Source organism: Peromyscus eremicus, chromosome 14, assembly GCF_949786415.1.
Source record: "Peromyscus eremicus chromosome 14, PerEre_H2_v1, whole genome shotgun sequence".
In the NCBI taxonomy this organism is placed as follows: domain Eukaryota; kingdom Metazoa; phylum Chordata; class Mammalia; order Rodentia; family Cricetidae; genus Peromyscus; species Peromyscus eremicus.
The window spans coordinates 47,736,009-47,762,572 of NC_081430.1; the positions used below are offsets into that span (position 1 = coordinate 47,736,009).

The following is a 26,564-nucleotide window of genomic DNA, read 5'->3' on the forward strand; positions in this document are numbered from 1 at the left end:
AAGCATGAAGACCAGAGTTTGGAACCCAAGAATCCATGTAGAAAGCTGGGTATGGCAGCAGGCGCCTGTAACCCCTGTGCTGGGTCAGCAGAGACATGGTGATCCCTGGGGCCCCCCTCTAGCTTAATTGATGAAACTTCAGGCTCACTGACCTGTACCAAAAATTAAGGCAAGCAGTGACCGAAGAAGACACCTAAAACTGACCTCTGGCCTCCACATAGATACACATACATGTACATGTGCATCCCCCACCCCACAAACATGTATGTGGACACGCACACATACACACACCCCGTTGAGAAAGACCACTACAGCCAGCAGAAGAAAAATAAGTTTGGTTTTAACCTTCAGGAAATGAAGGACAGGAAAAGAGGAGGGATAAATGAATTTTTTTCTACTACACAGGAACTCAAACCATCAAGCCTTCAATGTGACCCTTCTTTGACGTCCTTTGGAGGCAAAGATGACGCTCTAATTAGAGAACTCAAGCCAAGCCCAAGTTAAAGAAGCTTCCACCACCCATGCCACGTGCAGAACCATGGAAGGAAGTGCTCTGTGCACCCAGGGAGGCAGTGTGCCTGGTGCATAAATCCATACTTTCTTAACACACTCCTTCTGGGCTTTTGCTTTCTGCACAGGGAGTGGGAATTGTAAAAATAGACTTCGTGTTTCTGAAGAAGTGAAAGACTTATTGCATCATGGTGGTAAACTACCATCTACCAGGGCCGTGTGACCACATGCAAACACGCAGCTCAACTCTAAAATAGCTACCATTCCAGACAAGTGCATTGGCTTTGTTTTTTTTCCATTTGTTTGTCTTGTTTTGTTTAGTCAAAAATGTGAGATCACATAAGCAAAGTTAAAAAAGAAACTGGTATTGGGGAAAATAGACCGGTGTTAGCTAGTCCAAACACCTGGTCAACCAATTCACTTAATTCACATTGACTTCTCCCCAGCTGTAAGTCTCGGGTTATTACTCTCTTTACTTCCTTTTTTCCTTTGTAAGAACTCTACAAAAATGGAAAGGAAATAATCTGTAAACAGAAAGTATCGATTTTTGCCGGAGCCCTGTAAGGCACAGACCCACCACCTCCTTCCTTCCTTTTCATCCCCAGTAATAAAGGGAATGAGAAAAACACTCTGAGAAACTGTCGGGAAGAAAGGCTGCCCCCTCTGATCCTCGCCCACCCCTTCCCATGTCTCCTCCTGAGGTTCAACCAGACCCTCGGGTCTGTGCGGAAAATTTCCCCCTTAACAACCATTTCTCCACTGAAGCCAGACAACAAATATTAAACAATTGTTATGTGCAAGGCCTGAGCTGGGGCCGGGGGGGGGGGGGGGGGGGGGGGAGGAACATTCTTTTAAAAAAGTATAAGATCTAGGGATGTAGAAAGGCCCATTGTCCAAAAGTACAGAGTGAATCAGGTGTTAGGATACTGCACTTCAAAGCCGGCTAAGGCACAGGAGCGCCTAAGTGTCAGAACACCTGGAGGGCCCGTACTGTCTGCCTGCTACAAGTGTAGGAGTCTTCTGGAAAATGCAAGCTTACGAGGAGTCAGTGGAGAGGCTAAGATTGTCCAGCCTCAGAGTAGACAGACAGGCTGAGGTCAACATGGCCTCCAGCCACATCTCCGCGTCTTAAGGGAAAAGTCTCAATGGACAAAATCCTCCCACCGGTAGACTGTCCACGGCAAAGCCAGCATCCAAGATCACGTCATTTGTCTCCCACTGGGGCTGTTTTTGGAGTCCAGATGACAGTGTTTTAAGCAGCTGGACAGTCCAGACAGAAGACAAATGAGGGGACACCATGTGCTTGCTATTGTGATCCTCAGTGGTACCCCAGCAGCTTCAGGTAATAGATGCTCCTTTGAAGGGCTTCTCTTGGTGGACAGCAGCAGCAGGAGGGCATCCTGGGTGGCTGAACAGCAGGGAGGGAGGTGAGAGACCAGAGGCAGCAGAGTGCAGGGCTTAGGACTGATGAGCAGACCTGGGGCTCTTCCCAGACCTGCTGTTCATTGATGCTGGTGTTTTCTGGGCGTCATCTAAGTATTGAACACTGTTGTAAATGCTGGGGACACAGTGATCAACCAGTCAGACTCAAGTGGCTTCGTTCTGCTTGGGCAAAGCCAATTATTTGCATAAATGATCATTCCCTTCCGTAAGTGCTATGAAGGAAGAGGAAGACGTGTCAGGCGCTGCCCTTGACATCGAGGGAGTCTGAGGGGTGACGACGTGTTTCCCAGGGCTAAGAAGCAGTTGGGCAAAGGAAGCCACATGCAGAAGTCCTTACAATCACACATGTCAGGGCCAGATGAAAGCCGGTTATGACTCTTCTGTGGCTGTGACAATTCCATGCATGCATGCTTTGAAAAAAACTAGGTTATAAAACATAAATAGGAGCTTTGGGGACCCAGGGAAAATTGACCTTTGAGATCTGGGAAGGTTTCTGAGAAAGATGTTCTCCCTGGCTGAGTAGGATTTTGGCAGGTGGAAAACAGAGGCAAATTGCATTCCGTAAGGAGGAAGAAATAATACATGAAACATACATGTATGACAATGCCATAAGATAGCTCTAGATCTCCTTTCTTTCTTTCCTTCTTTCTTTCTTTCTTTCTTTCTTTCTTTCTTTCTTTCTTTCTTTCTTTCTTTCTTTCTTTTTTTCTTTCTTTCAAGTTAGGAAATGGAATCTCTAAAAGGTGAAACTGAAAGCATTGAAAGACTCACTGAAGGTCACCAACATATTTGGCAATACAATTAAAATGTAACCAAATCTAAATCGACCCCTTGCAGCCTTCCTGAAAGCAGATGGTCCATAAAAAGCTTTTAACGGTGGCTGTTACTATAGATGTCAGTGCAGGACTGCAAAGGCTATCATGGTGATGTGCTCAAGGCAGCTGGAGAGAGAGGAAGGTGACCGGAGATGGGATGGGAGAACAGCAAGAGTCACGAGTGGGCTTTGAAAATCTGTCAGCGTGACCTGCTTATGCTGGACAAGAAATATCCAACAGCAGAATGAGGAGATGGCTCAGCATGCTAAAGTGATTGCTGTGCAAGCATGAGGACCTGTGTGGGTCCCCAGCACCCATGTGAATAAGCTGAACGTGGTGGCATGTGCCGGTACCCCAGCACTGGGGAGGCTGGGACAGGATCACTGGGGTTTGCTGGCCAGCAAGTCTCGCCTAATTAGTGAGCTCCAGGCTTAACGAGAGACAGGATGACAACCAACACTGACCTCCAGCCTCTAAGTACACGGGCACACACATGAAAAACACACACACACACACACACACACACACACACACACACACACACCCAACAGCTAAAGCATCAGCAACTCCATTATCCCAATATCCTAGAGGGCAGAACCCACAGCCTTGGCGCCTCCTGGGCTTTGCCCTGAATTATGAACAACAAAAAGAAGGAACATACTTTGATAGTATATTAATGATAGTTGATGAAGCCTCGGCTGAAAGACTGTCTTGTGAGAACCGAGGTCTGAGAAACCACAGGGAAGGTACTTTGAAAGCTCTTGACAAATCGATGTGTTTCAACACTCACATGAAAGGGACAGTGGATCTCCTGTGGACGTGCTTACACTTCCAGAAATGTGGTGTAGGCCACACAAGGTGATGGGAGCCATGAACAACAATTTTATAAACAGCAGGCTTGGTGGTCACCCTGTCAAATGCCTGCTGAGGATGCTGTGGGTACCAACTGAGGGAGGTGGATGGGGATAATAGCACATGGTTGTGCGTCACATCAGTAACACACATCAGTAGACCACATCAGTAACACACCTTAATCCACCATATACCTGCTAACACACTATTTAGTGATTGTGCATAGAGAGAAGCCACAGACCTTTCTATTGTTGATCTGATTTGGCTATCATTTTGTATGTATGTATGTATGTGTGTATGATGTGTTTGTGCCCATGAATGTGTGTGAGAGGGAGACAGAGAGAGAGACACACACACACAGAGACTGAGAGACAGAGAAACAGAGAGACAGAGAGGTCTGTATACACAGAGGTCAGAGGTCAATACCAGCTATCTTCCTCAGTCATTCCCCGCCTTATTTTTTGAGATGGTGTCTCTCACTGACTAGGTGATACCAGTCATCCAGCAATCTCCAGCAGGCTCCAGGACTCCATCTGTCTGTGTCTTCCCAGTCCCGGGGTTACAGGCGTGTTCAGACAAGTCAGGCTTTTTCACAGATGCTGGGGGTTTGAATTTGGGTTCTCATATTTGTGCACCAAACATTTTATTGACTAAGCCATCTACTCAACCCCTCTTTTTGATTTTGAAAGAAGAGATTCAATCAAGCAGAGTGTTCTCTAACCTCTAGTCTTGGTTTAAAAGCTTGGGAGAATTTGCATTTGAAGTGTATGGTTGGGGCAAGGTGAGATAGGGGAGGTGCTGTATCTTGCCTGGATAAGGCAGGTAAATACCTGTTACTTTAAAGAATTTGATATTTATTATGGAGGAGACAAAGAGTTCTCCAGAACACCTGCCTGGGGTGTGACAAAATCAGCTCCACATTCTAGAAGAATCCCAGCTATCATGTGAGGGAAGTACCCAACCACTATACACAATATTTCCCCCAAACATACCTGCTCTCCATTAATCAGGCTCACGATATACTAAAGTTTAAGAAACCAAAGGCCAGACACTTTGAAACAGGCAGTATAATGGCCGTATGTGTGCCTCTACCTAGCAGCTAAGACAGTTAATTTAACGGAACTTCAGCTGAACTGAATAGTTCCTAGAAATGTAATAACAACCTCCAACAACTGGCTTTGTGAGAAACTGTATTCTCAGTTCTCGAAGAGAGAGCAGAGGAGGAAACATTTCTAGGAAGAACATTTGGTCTCTAGGTTCCCACCAGGCATGTCAGCCTGTGCTCTTGGCATTCAAGGCTTCTCTGCTGTTACACTGACCTGTTTGCTGCCATACGAGCTAGTGTGAGGACATGAAGACAGACATTTCAATACAGCAGAAGCCTGTGTTTCCTTTCCTGGAACTTTGTCCGGGATGAGCTTCGGGGAAACACACCTTTTCCTATGAACTGCTGGGGATGCTGTGAATGTGTTGCTCTGATTGATGGATAAATAAAATGCTGATTGGCCAGTAGCCAGGCAGGAAGTATAGGCGGGACAAGCAGAGAGGAGAATTCTGGGGACAGGAAGGCTGAGTAGGGAGACGCTGCCAGCCGCCGCCATGAGAAGCAACATGTAAGATACCGGTAAGCCACGAGCCACGTGGCAAGATATAGGTTTATAGAAATGAGTTAATTTAAGATATAAGAACTAGATAGCAAGAAGCCTGAGCCATTAGGCCGAACAGTTTAAATAATATAAGTGTCTGTGTGTTTATTTGAGTCTGAATGGCTGCCAGCCTGGGCGGGACTGGAGATAACTCCAGCTACAATGAACCTTTGATTTTCACCCTTCGGTTGCTCATTTAACAGATTGGCCAGGTGTGCTACATGCCGGGACCTGGGGGTGGAGATGGCAAAGACACCAGACTGGCTGTCAAGACCTGTGAAGGAGGGAAGGGTGTAGGGGAAGAATAGAGATGTCTGCAGAAGCTCCGGGGGTGTCCCAGGTGTCCGAGGACCCGTGGCTTGAGCTTGGTTTTAGGATTAAGTAGACACTTGAGAAGTCAGAGAGGATGCTGGGCAAAGGTGAAGAGGTCCAGTCCTCTTGGTACTCTCAAACTCCCCCCATCCCCCTTTTAAAGCAGGGAGCAGGGTCATATAGGCCAAGGTGGCTTTGGAACTTGCTGTGTAGCCAAAAGATGACTTTGAATTCCTAATCCTACAAATAAAGGTGTGTGCTACTACACCTGGCTTTGAATTATGTCTTTCTATATCATGAGCAGGTCTTGGATCTGTCTGTGAGCTTTAACTTCCCAATCCAGAAACGTGAGGATGGGAGTGTAGTTCAATGGTTGAGCATGTGCTTAGCATGTTCAAGGACCTGGTCCATCTCCAGCCCCAGCCCCACCCCTACCCCATATATATATCTGCTACCACATTCTCTTTCATCTTCTATGAATATAAGTTAATCCTTTTAAGGTTCTTCTTACACAAGTGTTCCTGGAAAAGCATAATGAACCATTCATCCACCCCAGATGAAGTGGGAACCAAACAGGCCTAAGAAAATTCTACCTAATTCCATGTGAGTGGACCAACGAGTTTGTTGGGGTTAGTTACAGGGGAGCATGAGTGACTTAAACACAGTTGCATCCCTGAAAATTCTCATCCCTAGCATCGCCAGCTCTCAGGGAAGTCCACCGACGATTCCCAACCTCCAGCTGACTCAGGAGAGGCAGGCAGAGGCTGAGGTCTGGGAGGCTTGACTCACTTAAAGGCTGCTGCCAAATGGAATTACAGGAGAAACGCAAGGAGGCTGGGACCCTCAGCCCCAGCCCTGGCCAAGACCAAATGGAACTGTCCAAAGCCACTTGTACCAGCCCAGGGTGTCTGATGGTGTCCTGTGGCTCATTATAGTACCAAAGCACACCCCTCTTGGTGGAGATTTAAGAGGCTAATGAGACATGGGATGCATGAAGCTGTTTCTACTATTTACTGCATGTGACAGTCAGCATGGGTGAGAAAGACTGCCCTCTGCCAGTGACCCTCGAAGCCCTTGAAATGTGACACAAAGCTCCCATCCTTTACATGATGTGGCCCGTTGAGCTTTCCTCTAAATCTCTCTCTGCTTGGGCTCATTTCCTCTTTGGGGAGTGTACACTTTCTTAATTCTCTCGGTTTGGTTCACATCATCATGCTCTGTCCAGTTCCTGGTCTAGGGACACAAATGACGAGGACAGGAGACAGAAACTGCCTGGGTAGGACAGGGTCCCCAAAGCGGCAGTTTTGAAAATGTCCTTGCTGGAGGCCAGAATGCCAGAAGAGATCTCTGTGTCCTGGTTTGACCTCTGTCTGAAAGCTATGCCTGAGGACATGACCAAAACTGAGGAGGGACCAGCTTGTCCCCCAACCCGTGCATCACCCTGGTTTCTGTCATAGCTCTTATAAAAAGTCCTAGATTAGCAACTCAACGGGACCCTATTTTCTGGGACCCACTCCTGTTGCGTAGGAATCCTCCCCTCAAACTCCCAAATAATAAACTCCCCGCCCCCCCCCCCCAAACTCCCTTTTTGGTCTGTGAATTTCATTCTTTGAATTCCTGGGACAAGAACTGGAAAAAGCCACCGACTCGGGCAGCTTCGGTGGCCATCAAGTTTTCCAGGACTCCAGACTCACTCCTGCTAAGATCACCAAGAGCCAAGAAAGGTTGCACCATGTTCCAAAGGACGTCAAAATGTTTCATATCACAAGAACTTCTGAAGGTATCTATTGGTATCACAGCCCGCTCAGCATGTACTCTAGCGCCCGCCATGTGTATCTGGGGCAGGAGGGAGGGGCCACTGGCATCTCAGGTGGGCTCTGGTGACCCCCTCTGCTCCTTGCACAAGGACTGTTATTAGCTGTATTGCCATCTCCATAGGCTGACCCATCAGCTGCATTGTTCAGATTATTTCCTTGCTGTGACTGGTGCCGGTCATGTGGTGACTGAAGGTCACCATAGCAACTCTGCTTCGGGATGGGGATGGTCTTATCCTGCTTGGAGGAAATGGCGCGGAACGTAGTTTTAGAAGGTCACTAACAGCGAAGGCCAAGTAGGAACCTCGAGAGAGGAAAGCAATGGGTGTTTTTGTCTAGCCCGGTTCAACAGTATACATGCTCTGAAGGCATTCTTAAAAGGATTGGTTGGGTTGGGCATGGTGGCACATGCTTGTAATCCCAGCACTCAGGCAGCAGAGGCAGAAGGATTCAAGTTTGAGGCCAGCCTGGGCTATGAGTTTCTGGAAATGAAGGGGGTTGCAGAACACTGCCCACTAAGCATGATAGCCATTCCTGTCTTCGTCAGAGTAGTTGTAACCCCATGGAGAACGGACCCGACATTCCTTTATAGAAGGAAGGGGGAGCATGGGACTCCTATAGGAGGTCTCATCATGTTTACCTGCACCCCAATGCTGGCTATACGAACTTCCGCCCTAATTCACATGAGCCCTTGCAGTCTTGAGAGGAGCTAGAGTCTATGTGGAGGGTTATTACAAAGTAAAAAGCACCTATGAAAGGAACCCATCTGTGTGTCTATGCTGGAGAGATATAGCTACTTTGGGGTCACCTCCATGCCTTCAAGTAATCCATCACCATCTCTGTAAATAATCCCCAGTACATTCATTGGTTCCCCAAGTTAGACTTGGTGGGATAGCACATTCTTGGACCTATTATCATGATACTCTGTGGTGTGTGGGTGGTGCAGGGGGCCAAGTGCTTGTTGATCCTTCCCCTGAGAAAGTAAGATGGAACTGAATTGAAACATCAACTTTGAAAGAAGCCAGTTTGCAGAGGAAGTTTGGAAGTCCTTCTTATCAGGGGCTTCATCTAACAGAGCATGCGCAGTGGGGGTGGGATTGGCCTTAAAAATACAAACTAGAGTTGGGGACGATCGAGAGTCTATAAAAGGCCAGATACCACGTGACTGGGTGCTCTCCCTCCTTGGGGGTGCTTTTTACTTTGTAATAAGCTGGCTTCCCCCTGATATTTCTAACTATGTGTCCCTGTGCCTCCTTTCTCCTGGGACTGAAGATCCTGGAGTCAGGTGACCTCTGACCTCAGCATCTCAGCTGGTCACTCTAAACACACTTTCCCTACTAACACTGGGCGCTTTCTCAATGCCTCCATGGCTAACTTAAAAGGGGTGACTTTTCCCCTCTCTCCTCTCCTCCTGGCAGCTGACAGAATTTTCAGCTACCCCAACTATTGTTTCTCTCTCAAAGTCTAAAACAATAACAACTATGAACTATAGTTTCCTTCTGAGTTTTATTAATGAGACCAAGAACACTGCCCCCCCCCCCCCCCCCCGCCAAAAAAAAGGAACCTGTTTTCCCAGTAACAAAAGTCGACACTGCGATTGTGGAGGGGAGGCCAGTGATATTTTTGTCCATCTGACTAGGCATTTACTATTAGTGAGAACCAGAATTGATCTTAATGAGAACGAGCCCTGAGTCTCGGGCTCTGGGAACTGGCGCTGAACACAGTACTTTAGGGAGTGGCCAGGCATCGATTTACTGTGCGAAGCAACTTCAGCATTTTAAAGTCTTTCTGAAATATAGTACTTATGTGGGTTATGTTTTTCTTTAAAGAAACACCAGCTAATGTACATGGATAATTATTTTTAAAACCTTAAAAAAAAAAAAAAAAAACTAACGGTCCCGTTGTGATGCTTTTTGCCGTCAGCCCATACTAAAAGATTCATAGCCTGTATTGATTTTTCTTCCCCCAAAGACATCTCAATTTTCAAGATGCCTGAAGCCTCTCTCTTCCCATGCCATCTTTCCTCACTTGCCTGGCTCTGGCCTCCTGCCACCTTCCCAGGAAGTCCATTTTCCAAATCTGTCTGCTCTGTTTTGATTTCAGTGATGCATCTGTTTTGAGATACCGCATTGCTCAGGTGCTCTTAGAGGTTATATGGGGGACATGTGGGGGTGAAGACGCCACCGTGGGCATCACTTATCCAAAGGTACCACTGGAATTATGGGGAGAAGCCCAGAGTCAGGATGTCAGCTAAGAGCAACCACAAGAAAGCACAAAGAGAAACTTGTCTGTATCGTGGTCTCCTCTCCCTTTGGATGACATTCTGTTTCTCTTGGATAGGCATCCTTGGGCCCCATTTTTTTGAGACATGTAGCCCAGGCTGGCTTCCAACACACTATATAACCAAAGGTGACTTTGAACTTCTGATCCCCCAGCAGCCAGCTTCTGAGTGCTGTGATTACAAGCATTCTGGAATCAGAGATGTGCGGCATTATACCTGGCTTCATGTGACATTGGAAACTGGGGGCTTCATCGACACTAGAGAAACATTTCACCAGCTGAGCTACATCCCCAGCCCTTGTTTTTATTGTTGTTTGGGCTTTTTGTTTTGTTTTGTTTGGAATGTTTGAAGACAGGGTCTCACTTTGTAGCCCAGGTTGTCCTGGAATTCACCAGGTAACCCAGACTAGCCTTGAACTCTCCATGATCCTCCTGCCTTGGCCTCCTAAGTGCTAGAATTACGTGTGTGAGCCACCACACTTTACTTCAACATCTAATTCTTTAATATAATATTTAATATAACTAATTTTGTGTCCTCAGAGTTCACAGGAAAGTGATTCCTGACAAGGGCTTAGGAAAACCACCACCACCACCACCACCACCAACAACAACAACAATAACAACAACAACCCCCCCTCTCCCCCCAAAAAACCCAATAAAACCGAAACCACCACAAACACCTCCTGAAGGTTCAGCAGTGTGACTTATGTATTCCCTAGACCAAAGGCTGCTGAGAGTCAGTGATGTCCCAGACACCTTGTTAATTGATTCAGACGAAGCAGTGAATGTTCACAATGCTGTGCTGAAACAGGCAATTAGATGATGATTTTGCTGAAATAGTTCTGCCTCCTTGCTGGGCCCACGAGCTAACTGGAAGCAACATAAAAGCCTGGTATCCCTGCCTCCATTTCCGTCTCCTTTGCCTCTGTCTACAAGTCAGGATGATCGGCGCTCACGCCGGGTCTGTCTAACCTCTCTCTCCTTCGCCAAGACCGGAGGCATGATCAACTTAAAGCTGCAGCCACCCTGGATCCCAGGGACATAAAACCCACACTGAAGCAAGCCCATGTCAGCACCCCAAAGATGGACAGACGTGGGCGGGTATCACTGGACCCTTCTATCTCTCCCTTTTCCCCAAATGGTGGCATTTAGTAACTGTTTCTGCTTTCCACCTGTCCTCATTTCCAGTGAGTGTACTGGGATGGGATGGGGTGGGGCTGCCAGATGCCAGGATTTTGCCCTGATCAGATTGAAGGAACAGCATGCTGTGGGTAACTCTGGAGAGCCTCGACATTTGAGGCACATGGAGAAAGAAGAGCATGAGAAGTCATCCAAGCCGGGCGGTGGTGGCGCACGCCTTTAATCCCAGCACTCGGGAGGCAGAGGCAGGCGGATCTCTGTGAGTTCGAGGCCAGCCTGGGCTACCAAGTGAGTTCCAGGAGAGGCGCAAAGCTACACAGAGAAACCCTGTCTCGAAAAAAACCAAAAAAAAAAAAAAAAAAAAAAAAAAGAAAAGTCATCCAAGTAGGAACAAAGACTGACAGAGGGATGAAACCCTTCCAATAGGAACAAGAAACTTGGGGGAGAGGGGAAGGACACCCCCAAGGCCCAAAGTGGGACTAAGGACACGGACTAAGAGATGTTTTTATGCAAAAGCCTCTCTTTAAATGCTGTGTGTGTGTGTGTGTGTGTGTGTGTGTGTGTGTGTGTGTTTGGGTGCATGCACACACGTGCCTGCACAAATACTCTCCTGCAGGAGCATGCATATGGGAAACAGAAATCAGTGTTCAGTGTCTTCCACAATTCTTCATCTTAGTTTTTGAGACAGGGATTCTCACTGATCCTGGAGATTATCAATCTGGCTAGTCCCCAGGAATCCGTCTGCTCTGTCCTGTGTGCCCAGAATCAGAATTACAGGCATGTATTCCGCACTTGGCTTTGATGTGGGTGCTGAGTATCAAACTCAGGTCCTCACGCTTGCGTGGTAGACACATGACTGGCTGAAGCATCTCCCAGCCCCTCTATTTAAATTCTTGAATGAAGACAGATGCACAGGCGGGTGGTGACCTTTGCCAGTGACCAGGGTGGAGAATGAGCAGATAGGATGGAGTGACAGAATCTTAGAGATGGGATGATTTAATTTAACCATCTCATTTTCCGTAAAAGGAACCAAAGAAGCAGAATTCACAGTGATATTTTTTTCTGCCCTGGCATAGCTAATTAGGGACAGGGCTGTGATTAGAATTCAGATCATCTGACTCCATCTCAAAAGGAAACATTTCAGACATGAATTCTGTGCAAGGGACATGAATAGAGAATCCACAGAGGGGGTACCAATGGCCAACAACAGGAGGAAAAACCTGTTCAACTCCATGGGTAGTCAAGCCACACTCAATAGTACAGGGAAACAACACACACTTGTATTGCAGAGAACTCTAAATGGTCAATTTTGTTTTGTTTTGTTTTTTGAAGATATTTTGGCATCAGAAATGACAATAGGGCATAGGGGTTAAAAATATCGTCTTAGGACGGTGAGATGGCTCACAGAAGGACGCCCTTGCCACGTAAGCCAGAGTTGGAGTCTGGGAGCACATAAGGGTAGAAAGAGAACTGACATCAAATCATGCATGCGTGCACAGGCACAATGTAGATGTGTGTGCCTGTGTGTGCCTGTGTGTGTGTGTGTGTGTGTGTGTGTGTGTGTGTGTGCCTTAAAATCAGACATACTCAGGTCAGTTACTAGCTAGTGTCTAGACACAAGCTTCAGTTTCCTCTTACAAAGGCTGATTCTTTTTTTTTTCCCGGTTTTTTGAGACAGGGTTTCTCTGTGTAGTTTTGGTGCCTGTCCTGGACCTTGCTCTGTACACCAGGCTGGCCTCAAACTCACAGAGATCTGCCTGCCTCTGCCTCCCGAGTGCTGGGATTAAAGGCGTGCACCACCACCGCCCAGCATAAAGGCTGATATTAATAGAACTTACTAACTTGCGAGGCTGAAATGAAATTATGTTTATAAAGTATTGTTTCAAGAATTTTCTCCTGTGTGTGTAGGGGGGGCGGGGAGGGGGGCGGGAAGACTAGGCAACACCCACCCCCCTCCTCAAGGCCCTAATGACAAACCAAAGTTCTGTTCTGTCGAAGTTCCTCCTGGGAAACCAGACCAATGAGTGCATTGAGCTGACTCACAGAGCTGGGTGAGTGGTTACCAGCAGGAGAGGGGCGGGCGACATCAAAGCAGCTGTGTGGAAAGTCCTCACTCCAGCATGATGACAGCTTTGCCAGAAACACACAGAAGAGCCCCTTCCGGTAGTCCCTCTCAGCCTATGTTCTGGCCCGTCAGAGATCCGAGGCCACATGCAATTGTGTACAGCTGGTTGGGAGGGGTAGTTGGCTACTCAGGTGAGGGTCCCATGACCCATCGCACCCTCTCTTTCTATGAAGGAACATCAGTAGTCAACAAGAACAGCTGGGATGAGTGTTCGTACACAGCGGAACTCCTCAAGACGGCAGCTGTTTGGTTTGGGAGAGATTGTTGAACAAGCAGTTAGCCCAAGAATGAGAATGGTCAATTGCATAGAGTCCAGGAGATGGTATTAGTATGATCATTAAGACATTTCATAAATATTCTCATGTGTTGTCTCTGCAGTTTCAGGTTCATAAATTCATCTTACGGAAATGATCAGAACTAAGCACAGAGCTGTTCGTAGATGCACTCACCCAAACACCATTTACAGTACTGAAAAATCAGAAACACAGATTCCCAACAATCAGGTGTATAAATAAAGAAGAGTTCATCGGATTGTTGAAACATCACATAGCTGTTAAATGTCATGTTGCAATGAGACACTCAGTCTTCTAGGGGGGAGAATCCATATTAAAAAGCAGGTCACCAATATAAACGTAATGCCAATTTTGTAACAAAACACGTATGCATCCATCCCATAGAGCTGGAATATAGCGCATGGAGTCAGGAAGGAAAGGCCTCCATATGACTCCACGCTAATCATACAAGCTTCTTCAATGGAGGAGAGCCCAAAGTTCAGTGGTTTCTGTTATAAACTCTGAAAGAAGATTAAGAGGAACAGGAAGAATGGAAATAAGTTTGTTTTTCTGATACTATCACAACTATATAAATATTTGTGTTTAACCAGCCATTCTCAACCCTCCAGGTTTGAAAGGACCTGAACGGAAATTACATTTTTGTAGTTTTGTAAATTTATCTCAGCATGTTGGGATTTCCATATTTAATTTCTATTAATGCTTTTCGATGCCAGCGTGAAAACATGGACCTTAGACACTCGTCCTCCACGGTGTTTCTTACAGAGGGCCGATTAGACTAAATAAAATAAAGCAGTAAACTAAATAGGCAAACCCTCAGTGGACAAATGCTGAGAAAAGAACGTGAACATTGGTTTGTTTTCTGCCTCCTCTCAATATATCCCGGGAAGCCTGCAGAGGAATTACAATACAAATGAGAAAAATAGAGAGCCCGTAGGAGCATGTGATCATTTTTTTCTAACGTATGATTCCAAACTGTTCACTCTGAGACTTGGAGAAGACCGGAGGCTGCATTTCAAGCTGTAAATCATGCACAGGACCTCCTCGATGTACATTGTGTGAGGTTTGGAATATACAGACCGAGCAGGTTGACAGATGCAAAGCGGAGGGGGGGGGGGATCGTTACCATTTTCACCTTTCATTTGGGATCTCATTACATTGTACACACTTCGCACACTTTCCTAAAAGTGTGCTCTTGGTCACGTTGCTTCGCCTATCAACTTCCTCAGCGTCTTCGTTTCTGCTCCTAATCTTACAATATTCTGCAAACTGTAGCAAAAAGAAATCTTACAAATTCGATTTTCCAGTTGAAGAACTTGAACTTATTGGAATTATAAGATGCCTAGGCTAAATTTGTATATTAAATACACAGATATCTCAGTATTACATTAGTTCAAAATCTGATTGGCAGGACATTATAGATGAGTGACCACCAAGATATCAAATATTCGAGTACTAAGCATGGTAAAAACTTACTCCAAACTCCCGTCACTTCGGTGGATGGACTTTGTGTGAATGCATTTGTATTTCGGTTGGGGCAGCAGCACTCTGTTTTTAAAGAGACTTTCAATGTACATTCTTAGATAATGTCTCATTTGAATATTTCAAGGATTTATGAGCTCAGCTTCAGTTATGGATTTTGCTTTACAACCCTCAGAAGTTAAGTGATTTCCCCCAATAGTGTAGCTACTTGAGGTGAGGTAGGCATGGAAACCAGGTTTCAAACTCCAAAATCACTTCTTTAGGATTCATGTCCTTATCTCCAAAATCACATAGCACATTTAAATTTGCGTTTTAAGATACCACTGAGGGTGATTTGTGTGGACTGAAAAGGTTATTCAGTGGTTACATTTCTTTTTTTATAGTTAACATTTGACATAGTAAAGCTATAAATTGTAAACATAAATTTAAAAATCCTCAGTCTTTTAGACTTGAGATTGGCAGACTCTAGCATGTGGGCTGAGTATGGCTGCCCATTTGTATAAATAAAGTTTTATTGGGGCACAGCGACATTTACTTATTTACGTATTGTCCATGGTTGTTTTGTGCTGTTAAAACTGGGTAGAGTAGATGCAACAGAACCCATAAAGCCTGAGATAGTTACTATCTTGCTGTTTATAGGGAAGGTTCGCCAACTCCTATTTCAAATTCAATTTACACATCTTATTCTGTGTAAAGCAAGTAAATTTTGATAGTCACTTGGGAGGAGGCTTTTTATAAACTCTGTTAAAACTCCCTTTAATATTTTAAAATAGATTTATGTGTTTGGTGCATTAGATTTCTTTTTAGCATTAAACTCATGCCTATCTTAACCAAAAATTTTCCGAGCATTTGTATTATTCTTGTAAATCTAATAAGCCTTGTTGAATCTTGTAACTTCATGTATGTCTGACTTATAGCTACATAATTTTGTAAGTATGCTGCTTTAAGCGTGCTTAAGTGCTCCAATACTTTGCACAAATGTGGGAATGTTTCAATTTAGAAATCATAAGCCTGATTATTTTTAATTCTTATTTAGAACAACAAAAATGGCCTGTTTAAGCAAAATACTACATTCTCAAACAAAAAAGTTAAGAACATGAAGAGTCCTTCTTGACATAAAACATGGAAGTTTACACAACTGATCTTCTTCTTCTTTTTTTTTTTTTTTTTTTTTGAGACAGGGTTTCTCTGTGTAATTTTTGGTTCCTGTCCTGGAACTTGCTCTGTAGAGCAGGCTGGTCTCGAACTCACAGAGATCCGCCTGCCTCTGCCTCCCAAGTGCCGGGATTAAAGGCGTGCGCCACCAGCACCCAGCCACAACTGATCTTCTTAAATGATTTGCTGCTTGGATTAGTTACTTTTCTGTTGCTGTGACAAAACATCCTGACGGCGGGCGATAACTTCTAAAAGGAAGCGTTCAGTTGGGCTTTAGCATTTCAACTTGTTAGACGGAAGAACAAAGGCATGGCAGCAGGGACAGCTGAGAGCACACATTTGAGAACACATGTCTGAGAGCACGCGTTTGAGAACACATGTCTGAGAGCACACGTTTGAGAACACATGTCTGAGAGCACACGTTTGAGAACACATGTCTGAGAGCACACGTTTGAGAACACATGTCTGAGAGCACACGTCTGAGAACACATGTCTGAGAGCACACATTTGAGAACACATGTCTGAGAGCACACGTTTGAGAACACATGTCTGAGAGCACGCGTTTGAGAACACATGTCTGAGAGCACACGTTTGAGAACACATGTCTGAGAGCACACGTTTGAGAACACATGTCTGAGAGCACGCGTTTGAGAACACATGTCTGAGAGCACACGTCTGAGAACACATGTCTGAGAGCACACATTTGAGAACACATGTCTGAGAGCACACGTTTGAGAACACATGTCTGAGAGCACACGTTTGAGAACACATGTCTGAGAGCACACGTCTGAGAACACATGTCTGAGAGCACGCGTTTGAGAACACATGTCTGAGAGCACACGTTTGAGAACACATGTCTGAGAGCACACGTTTGAGAACACATGTCTGAGAGCACGCGTTTGAGAACACATGTCTGAGAGCACACGTCTGAGAACACATGTCTGAGAGCACACATTTGAGAACACATGTCTGAGAGCACACGTTTGAGAACACATGTCTGAGAGCACACGTTTGAGAACACATGTCTGAGAGCACACGTTTGAGAACACATGTCTGAGAGCACACGTTTGAGAACACATGTCTGAGAGCACGCGTTTGAGAACACATGTCTGAGAGCACGTGTTTGAGAACACATGTCTGAGAGCACGCGTTTGAGAACACATGTCTGAGAGCACGCGTTTGAGAACACATGTCTGAGAGCACGCGTTTGAGAACACATGTCTGAGAGCACGCGTTTGAGAACACATGTCTGAGAGCACACGTCTGAGAGATCTGGAAGTAGAAGGCAAGAGGGAGAACTTGGCATGGCACTGAGTCTTTTGAAACCTCAAGCCTGCCAGTAACACACCTCCTCCATCAAGGTCACACTTCCTAACTCTTCCCCAACAGTTCTGCCAACTGGGGACCAAGTATTCAAATATAAAAGCCTACAGGGGCCATTCTCATTCAAACTGCCACAACACTTATATCTAAATGGTGTCAACTTTGGGGTTTGGGTTGACTTAGGGGTTGCTGGGCTCAAGAGAGACATGTTTTTATCAGGGGGAAACACTTGGCTCCACTGGGTTAGAATTGAGACTGGGATGCGTGTGGGGCCTCTTGAAAATTGACGACAAGGTTTGCTAAGAGCCAGTCCCCCCTCTGAACTGCCTCTTGATACTGGGTTTTTTGTTTTTTTTCGAGACAGGGTTTCTCTGTGTAGTTTTGGTGCCTTTCCTGAATCTCGCTCTGTAGACCAGGCTGGCCTCGAACTCACAGACATCCATCTGGCTCTGCCTCCAGAGCGCTGGGATTAAAGGCGTGCGCCACCATTGCCCGGCCTTGGTACTGTAAAATGCAAAGACAAAGGTTAGAGAAGGTTTCAGCAGCCCTAGAACTTGGAGCCCTCAGGAGTGAAAGCTTAGGTCAATACTGCCAGGAGAAGAAGTTTGGCCCCCTGACAATCTGGGAACACAGGATCCATGGACCAGGCAACAGAGGAAGGAAGTCATGAATACCAACTGGGACTCAAGACAATTTGGAAAAACGAAGGACATAGTAGCAACATGTGTTTTGCCTTGCTCTGTATGTGTTTTTTACATATGTAAGCAACTTTCCTTTCTATTCTTTCCTTTTTGTCCCTTGTCATCCTTTAAAGGGATTGTTGGTTGTGATAGACTATCCTTTAGTCCTCAACCTTCCTAATGCTGTGACTCTTTAATACCATTCCTCATGTTGTGGTGACCCCCAACCATAAAATTATTTTGTTGCTACTTCCTAACTCTAATTTTGCTACTGTGATAAATTCTAATGTAAATATCTGATATGCAGGAGATCTGATATGTGATCCCCAAAGGGGTCTCAACGCACAAGTTGAGAACCTCTGGTCTATAGGCTGTAGGACATGAGGTGATGAGGTTAAAGGGAGGAAAAAAGCATCACCTAGAGATGGATATGCCCAAAAAGCTGGCATTGCATTTGTGAGGTAGTGAGGATTTGTCTGTGTGTGTGTGTGTGTGTGTGTGTGTGTGTGTGTGTGTGTGTGTATTAGTCAGAAGTGTCAATTTAGGGGACAGTGCATACAAACATTTAACAGTGAAAGCCTGGTCTCCTGGTGGACAGAGTGGATTAGTGCCCATGAGTCGTCCCAAACCCGTCTTCCTATGTGTTCCTCTGCTGTGGAGAGGAACATCACAAACTCATTTTTGAGAGTTCCTTGAAGCAAAGTTCTAAATATAAATCAGCTTTTCGGGCGTGCTTGCTTGCTTCCCGCTTGACTTCTGCCGGTCCTGTTGGCAGCCTTGCCCCGGGAGTCACTGAACATTTCTTCCACCAGGTTAACAGAGGCCCCAGTGTGTAATCACCAGCTTTGTAGGTGTCAAATAGGGACAGGTCATCTGCTTAGCTGGTGAGATTTCATAAGGATGTCATGGTGCTGAAGCTGGCCCTGGCATAGACATTCCCTGACCATGATGCTCTCTGATGTCAGCGGTTTCTGAAGGTGGCTGTCAAGGTGTGGCTTCTAAGCCATCAGCTGCAATAACAGTTTTCCTGCTGCTCAAAAAGGTGGGGCTTCCTGTGGCGACTGTAGTTTGGACAGTTATTCCTAAAGCTCAGCCCAGAGCATTTCCTCAACCCAAACAAGCATGTAACCATTAATCACTCTGTAACATATTTCTTTTGCTTAAACTCTCTAGAGTGGATTCTAAATCCTGGCAAGGAGCTGCCACTGAAAGACACCCCCAACCCCCGGTCCAGTCCTCAGGTGTCATCAGGATTCTCCACTGTTTCCATGTTTTTCCTGTATGGCAGGCCTCACAATCTCATGTGTATTTAGAAAACACTTTTCTCTAGGTCTCATCCTATTATGCTGGCACTAATTTCATGCAAGTTATTCTATGATGAGCTGTGGTTTGCATTCCACTTTCCATCTTAGGCACCTCATTACCCACATTGTGCTCTAACCTTCCAAAGTATCTGTGTACAGAGCCCTTGAGGACTGCTCTGTGATTTGGAATTCCCTTTCTGTTTATACCCCGTCCCTGCCGCAACCCTTTTAATCAAAGTGTCTGTCTCATGTCTGGTCCAAATTCCATTTCTCTGTGGACAGGCTAGCACTAATTCAGGTGAGGTCAGTTGGGAATAATGAAGACAGTAGTTTGGTTTTTGTTTTGAGATATATTCTCACTATGTGTCCTTAGGGGTGGGGCTCAAACTCATGGGGATCTTCCTGCCTCAGCCTCTCAAGTGAAAGGATTTCAGGAATGTACCCTCAACTGGGAACAACATTTTAAGGTGTTTTAATGACGAAGTTTATGACAGTCACTGCTGACACACTGACTGCATGCCAAGCAGTTCACAGGACCAGTCTCATTTAATCTTTCCAAGTCCCCAAAGCTCATGAGCCTAACGTCATTTTGCAGATGAGTAGCCTGAGGCCTAAAGAAGTGTTATAGTTAGGAGGTGAAGTGGCCCCTGAAAGGCTCAAATGTTGCCAATGCTTCAGTGTTCAGAGGTGGGGCTAAGGAGGGATGGTGACTAGGGGAGAAAGGGTCTGACTAAGTCAGTGAGTTAATCCACTGATGGAGTGATAATCCGATGATGTCATTGGAAGGTGGGACCTGGACAGAGGAAGTGGGTCACTGAGGGTGTGCTTCCTTATGACTCTTCCCTGTTGCTTTGTTCTACCCCTGCCCTGCCACTGTGCTGCTCCGCTTCACCACGAGTCCAAAAACAATGGAGCTGCTGGCCATGGACCGGAGCCTCTGACACCATGAACCTCGTTCCTTCTTTCAGGTTGTTTATGCCAGGTATCTTTGTCACAGCAAAGGAAGAGGTCAGAAAATACAAATGCACACAGATAGTAAGTATAAAAACCATGTCTGAGTCCAGAGTCTGATTGATTAACTAACACACTAAACACCTCTGCAAAGAGCAAGGGGTGAGTTGAGAACTCCCTGTGGCCTTGTATTTGATAAGAAGAAATATTCCAGGATGGGAGAGTCTTTAGTGACAGAAACATCTGCATTGTACTTCGGTCAAGAATACTGCACATGTTGTGGGAATACAACCATTTCTGAGGTGACAAGATAAGCCTTCTGCTTTATTTCATTGCACTATTTAAGAAATGAGGAAAAAAAGAAAGAAATGAAATGGGAAGTGTAAAGAAAAAAGGATAAAGGCATATGGGCAAATGAATGAAAGTAGAGAAATCTGGAAAATGGAGAAAGATTAAACAGTTCATATTAGAATAAGCTGCTAAAAGATGAAAGCAGTATAGATAACGTGTATAGCTAGTTTAAAACGGGATTAGATAAGAGGCAGGTAGGCTGCAATAATGATAAGATACTTAGCACGGAAGGTCACTGGTGATTTGAAAAAGAGGAAAGGTGAGCCTGAAAATGGATCTGGTGTTTGATAAATATTAGGTTCCCGAGGAAACACTAACCATAAATGATAAGGCAAAACCCTTGCAATCCTGGAAACCAATAGCAACAGCTGGGAGGAGATTGTCTCCACATCAGGAAATTATGTGGAAAATCTATTGAGGCCCTCCGAGTTCTGGTGTTATTAATAAAGTAGGACATGCATAAATCCTGTGAGCGCCTCTGGACTGACGGTTGGGCTAACTCATGTGTATAACTCAGCTTTCATCTGAAAAAGACCAACCCGGCTGTTAAAGAGCTGATCTGGGCAATTCTATTTGCCAAACACTTGTGGACCATTTCCAATATCCTGCAGTCGAGTTGTTCTGGGCTCATACTAATGAATAACCTTTGTGAAAAAGAACTGTAGGATAATAAATGAATAATCAGAGAGACGACGAGGATTACCAAATAAAAAACATTCCACAAGCGCTAATTTAATGATAAATTCACTGTTGTTTCTGCGATCGTCACATTTAAACTAGCAAATTCAAAGTCAATTTATTCAGTGATTGGCCCTTTCCACTAAAAATTTATTAAGGATATGTAGTGTTATAGGTTCTTTGATTTTCCTCTCCACTACTTGATAAACACGAAATTCTTATTTTCAAATATTTGATTCCATGTTCAGAATTGATCCTCTCCTCTCCACCATGTAAATTATAAGGTTCTTTATTCGATACTGGGAGGAGATAATGACTAAGAGAATAGCTATGTATGTTTCCACAGATTCATAGCTAGGCTTGGTGCATTCCTGTGGAATAGGAAGGAAAATTAGGAGTTCAAGCCCAGCCTAGGCTACATGAGACTCACCAACACACACACACACACACACACACACACACACACACACACGGGGGGGGGGGGGGAGAGACAGACAGACAGACAGACAGACAGACAGACACACCCAGAGGGAGAGGGGGCGGTTATTACTTTAAAACATTTGCTTTTTTGTTGATTTTTATGATGTTGTCTCACTGTGTAGACCAGGCTGGCCTCCATCCTGCAGTGGTCTTCCTGCCTCTGCCTCCCCAGTGCTGTGATTACAGGCACATTCCACCATGTCCAGCTATAATACTTAAAAAAACCCAGTCACCATCATCACTGTGTGGTTGTGGGATTACTGGTGTGCCAGGATGTGCGTCCTCTCCTTCCACCTTTGTGTGGCTTCCAGGGATCCTACTAAGTTGTCAGGCTTGCTCAGCAAGTGTCTTGACCTATTGAGTCATTTCATCTGCCTCCCTATAAATACTTTAATATGGTCATCTCTCCAACCACAGACTGAAAAGTATATGAGCGTAGTTCTAAAAGAGATTACTCTGACAAAGCGAAGGATAAGAAAGTTGCCAAGTGAATGAGCCTTTGGAGTGGAAAAGGTTAGCTGTAAGTACGTGTTTGAAAGATCCCGTGAAGGATTTTTCACGCCGAGATTACGGCTGTTCATGCCTCCAGGTTCAAGTGTTGCTCAATCAGCAAGGTGCTCAATTCATGGTGATTGCCGCTCCGGTTTCTTGTTGATCGAGAATATGCATAATCTCAGCCCAGAGACATTTACCATAAAAATGAATATAAGAAATGGGGTTTGATTTAAATTTTCCAGTTGCAGTGGATCGAGGAAAATGTATGCAGAACATTAGATGTGAAAAGCTCCGATTCAAACAAGACCGAAGAGTCTGCTTCTCTATGTCCCTAATGTTGTCTTCGAATTAGATAGCAAGCTTTCCCTGTTCAGAGGCCTTGTCAATTTGATTAAAATCACAAACACGTGACAGACTCCGCCTCAGTTAAAAATACTCTCAAGGCAGAGAATGAGCTTTGTATTTGCGAGTAGCTTCTTCTGTCCTAGTGAGACCATTGCCCTAGCAGGGGGTGGGGATGATGTAAACGTATTAAATTTAAAACCCTATAACCGGATTCTCCAGGTGAAACCCACTGCAGATTGCCAATTCGGATCCAGCACACCCTTCCAGACACGGGCATTTTCGATTTAAAACGGCCCTTAAGAAAAGCAGCATTTGTTTCAACGTTTTTTTAGAAGACAGTATTTGGAAGCCTCTCCGTTTTCTGCACATTCTTTCTTAGACTAAAACGGAAAAGAAGCACGACCTCAGGCTGCTGGTGTTTGCATGTGAGGGGGCGCGCGTGCACATTGCTGCCTAGTTTAGACCTTGCCAGGACGACCAACTCGGTCCCCACCAACTGGAAAGTCTCCAAGCTGTGACGCGCCCCCGTCGGCGCGGACGCAAATAGGGGCCACGACTAGCAAGATCCGGCGACCGCCCGAGGACTCCTCGGTGGCTGCACAGGTCGGGGCGAGCTGGGGACGCCGCCGGGCCGCCCACGCGGGGCTCAGGGCCCGCGCTTCCCGCAGACGCCGCCAGCATCAGGCGCGGCGGCTGCGCTGCCATGGCAACTGCGGCCTGCCGGTCCCCGCTTCCAGGCGCCGGCGCTCCAGGCCGGGCGGGGCGGGGCTGGAGTTGCTAGGAGACTGGCAGCGGGCGTCCGCCTCCGCGGCGCGGTCTCGCGCCTTCCACCCTTCACCTACTTCAGCCTGGCGGAGACTGAGGTGGGGGAGGGTTGGGCGGCCACGTGGTGGACCAGGGTCTCGGGGCTCCTTCTCTCATCCGAGGGTAACCCCCTCTCGGCCTACGTGAGGTCCAATCTCCCCTTGACGCACGTGCATTGTGGCCCTTGTGGCCCGTGCCCGGGGAGGAAACACGTCGGCATTGTTTCTCTCTTGCCTCCTTCCTCCCCTGTCCTCGCTTAATCTAGAGGTCCCTTCAAGTCCCCGGAAGGCTCCCTAACCCCCTGTTCTTTCCGGTCTAGAAGGATCCATGTCTTGACATCAACCAGGAGCCGTGCAAAGTACTTTCTATACGTCATCTCAGTTTATAAAAACCCTGTGATATGGAGGTTAGTTAATTCATTTTAACATAGAGGTAGCCAAGGTCCAACAGCTGGGTGGGAAGGAGCCAGAATACTCATGAGGTCCAGTTTTGCTTAACGTCAAGATTTCTGCCTTTTTATGTTGCTTGAATTACCTCCGCAGGCTGCCTCTTGGCTAGACCTCATTCCCTCTGCTGTCCAAGCACGCATACCCCACACCAACTGGGACGTGCTGTCTGGAACAAGGTCTGACATGAGGATTGAGAACTTGAAATCAGAGACGTCCAAAATACCTTTGGACAAACGGTTTACACTGGGAAGTATCACTGATAATTTGCAGATGTCCCTGTCTGTAAAGTACTACTGGAACCACAAGAAACTCTAAATTCCTAGTAAAAAAAGAAAAAAAAAAGAAAATTGAAATCAAAGACTGACTGGCTGTGGTTATCTCATGCTGGGGTAGACACTGTGGGGGATGTAAAAATTGTTTTCTACTAAACCATGTCTGTCCACGAAGTTCATTTATTTATTTGCTTTTGCTAGGGAACTAACTGTTGGGTTGCCATGGATGTGTGTGCAAGCTATTTATTAAGGTGAAGACCCAGCCGAAGCTTGATCCAAAGCATGAATTTCACAGCAAGGATATCCCTCGATGTATAAGCATTGTTAGTTTTATCACCCCAACTCCACCTCCATCCCTTCAGCTCTTCGGTTGCATTCTACCTAGAGAAGGCTGTGAGCATAAATTTCTTGAGATCTTGACTGGGCCAGGATGAAGTAACTCTCATAAAATAAAGAAAGGAAGTTCTCTATAGGAAGTTAGAAGGCTGAGCCATGAAAAGTAAAGTATGCATGAATGAGTGGGGGTGGGGGGTGGGGCTGGCAGTATGGAGACAGACTACCAACAGCATCCATTACAATCTACCCACTGCTCCACATGGTAAGTCTACTCCACATTGCCACGAGGTTCTAACTGGTGACAGATCTTGTGAGATAAACCATAGCCATTGATGTTACAGCTAGTCCAAAGCAATAACTGATATCTACCATCTCTCTAGTCTACTGTAATCTAGTCTATTACTACCACATTAGTTATTACTACCAAAGCAGTAACTGATATCTACCATCTCTCTAGTCTACTGTAATCTAGTCTATTACTACCACATTAGTTATTACTACCAAAGCGATAACTGATATCTATCACCTCTCTCATCTACTGTAATCTAGTCTATTACTACCACATTAGTTATTACTACCAAAGCAGTAACGGATATCTACCATCTCTCTCGTCTACTGTAATCTAGTCTATTACTACCACATTAGTTATTACTACCAAAGCAATAACTGATATCTACCATCTCTCTAGTCTACTGTAATCTAGTCTGTTACTACCACTTTAGTTATTACTACCAAAGCAATAACTGATATCTATCATCTCTCTAGTCTACTGTAATCTAGTCTGTTACTACCACTTTAGTTATTACTACCAAAGCAGTAATGGATATCTACCATCTCTCTCGTCTGCCATCCATCCTATCACTATCACCATGTAGGAGCCCTTGCACTCGACTAGGTAGGTAGCTCGGTTGACCAAGTCCTTGCATTCCTTGAGAAATCAGAGCTCCTTGCAACCATGTCTTCATTTCACAGTGGTCGCAAGAACTGGCTTGCTTTCAATTCAGCCTGGGTATAGAGGCAGCTAGTGCCTCTCTGGTGGTTTAGCTGAGTATAAACACAGGCCTTCCTGCCCCTTCATGAATCAGCAGTCCTGCCTCCTCCTCCTCCTCCTCCTCCTCCTCCTCCTCCTCCTCCTCCTCCTCCTCCTCCTCCTCAGGGTCCGTTATCCCTGCCAGTGTGGGAACTACTTTCTTTGCTTTCAAGGAGTGCAAAACGGCATCCGAGCTGTAGCTCTTGAGTTTTCCTATGTCCCTTGGTACAAAACATCCTCACTCTGGGAACTAGAACTGTCAAGCCCACTGCCTCAGAACTGGAAGGATGGGACCCATACACTCTCCAAGAGACCCGCTGGGAGTGACAGTGAGCCAGGCTGCCCTGTTCTGAAGTCCATGTATCCATCAGTGGGACGCCACATCAGAGCTAATAGTTTAAGGCATACACTGCATCCCAAAGGATAGCACCCTGAATTATTCTCCTGGCCATCACAAAACACCCGACAAAAGAAACTGAAAGGAGGAAGGGTTTCCTGAGATTCGTGGTTTGACATGGTGAGGAAGGCATAGCAGTGGGAGTGTGAAGTGGCAGCCACACTGCCTTCGTAGTCAGGGAGCAGAGAGAGATGCTCACCTTTCTTCTCTCTTATTCAGTCTGAGATCCTAGTTCATGTGATGGCACCATGCACATTCAGGCTGGGTCTTCCTCGGTTAACTCTCTCTGGAAGCACACAGGCCCAGAGATGTGTCTACTAGGTGAGTCTAAATACGGTCAGATTGACAACAAAGATTAAATACCACAATTCCAACCCTATCAACACACAAACACATTGATAATATAGCCAACAATATCCCACCCCTACCTCCTGTAGGCTCATGACCATCTCAAAATGCAAAATGCAGTAATTCCAACTTCAGAGTCCCTATAGTCTTAACAGTTTCAATACTGTTGACCTAGAGTGGTGGTCCATCTTTAATCCCTGTACTTTGGAGGCAGAGGCAGGTAGATCTGTGTGAGTTCCAGGCCAGCAGTGGTCTACATAGCAAGTTTCAGGCCAGCCAGGGTTACATAGTGAGACCCTTTCTAAATAATAATAATAATAATAATAATAATAATAATAATAATAATAATAATAGCCAGAGTCTCTTCTTAGACACAAACCATTCTTAACTATGAGATCCTGTTAAATAAAAATTTAAAAAAAAACTTTTTAAAAAGTTCCATTCTTTTGATATACAA

At 45.5% G+C, this 26,564-nt stretch overlaps 1 long non-coding RNA gene across 1 annotated transcript; it reads left to right on the forward strand.

The window, feature by feature from the left end:
* Positions 1–23,218: 23,218 nt before the first annotated feature.
* Positions 23,219–24,122, forward strand: LOC131924464 (uncharacterized). Its single transcript, XR_009382911.1, has 3 exons — positions 23,219–23,334; positions 23,595–23,681; positions 23,818–24,122. It is a non-coding gene; the product is annotated as an uncharacterized LOC131924464 (long non-coding RNA).
* Positions 24,123–26,564: the final 2,442 nt, after the last annotated feature.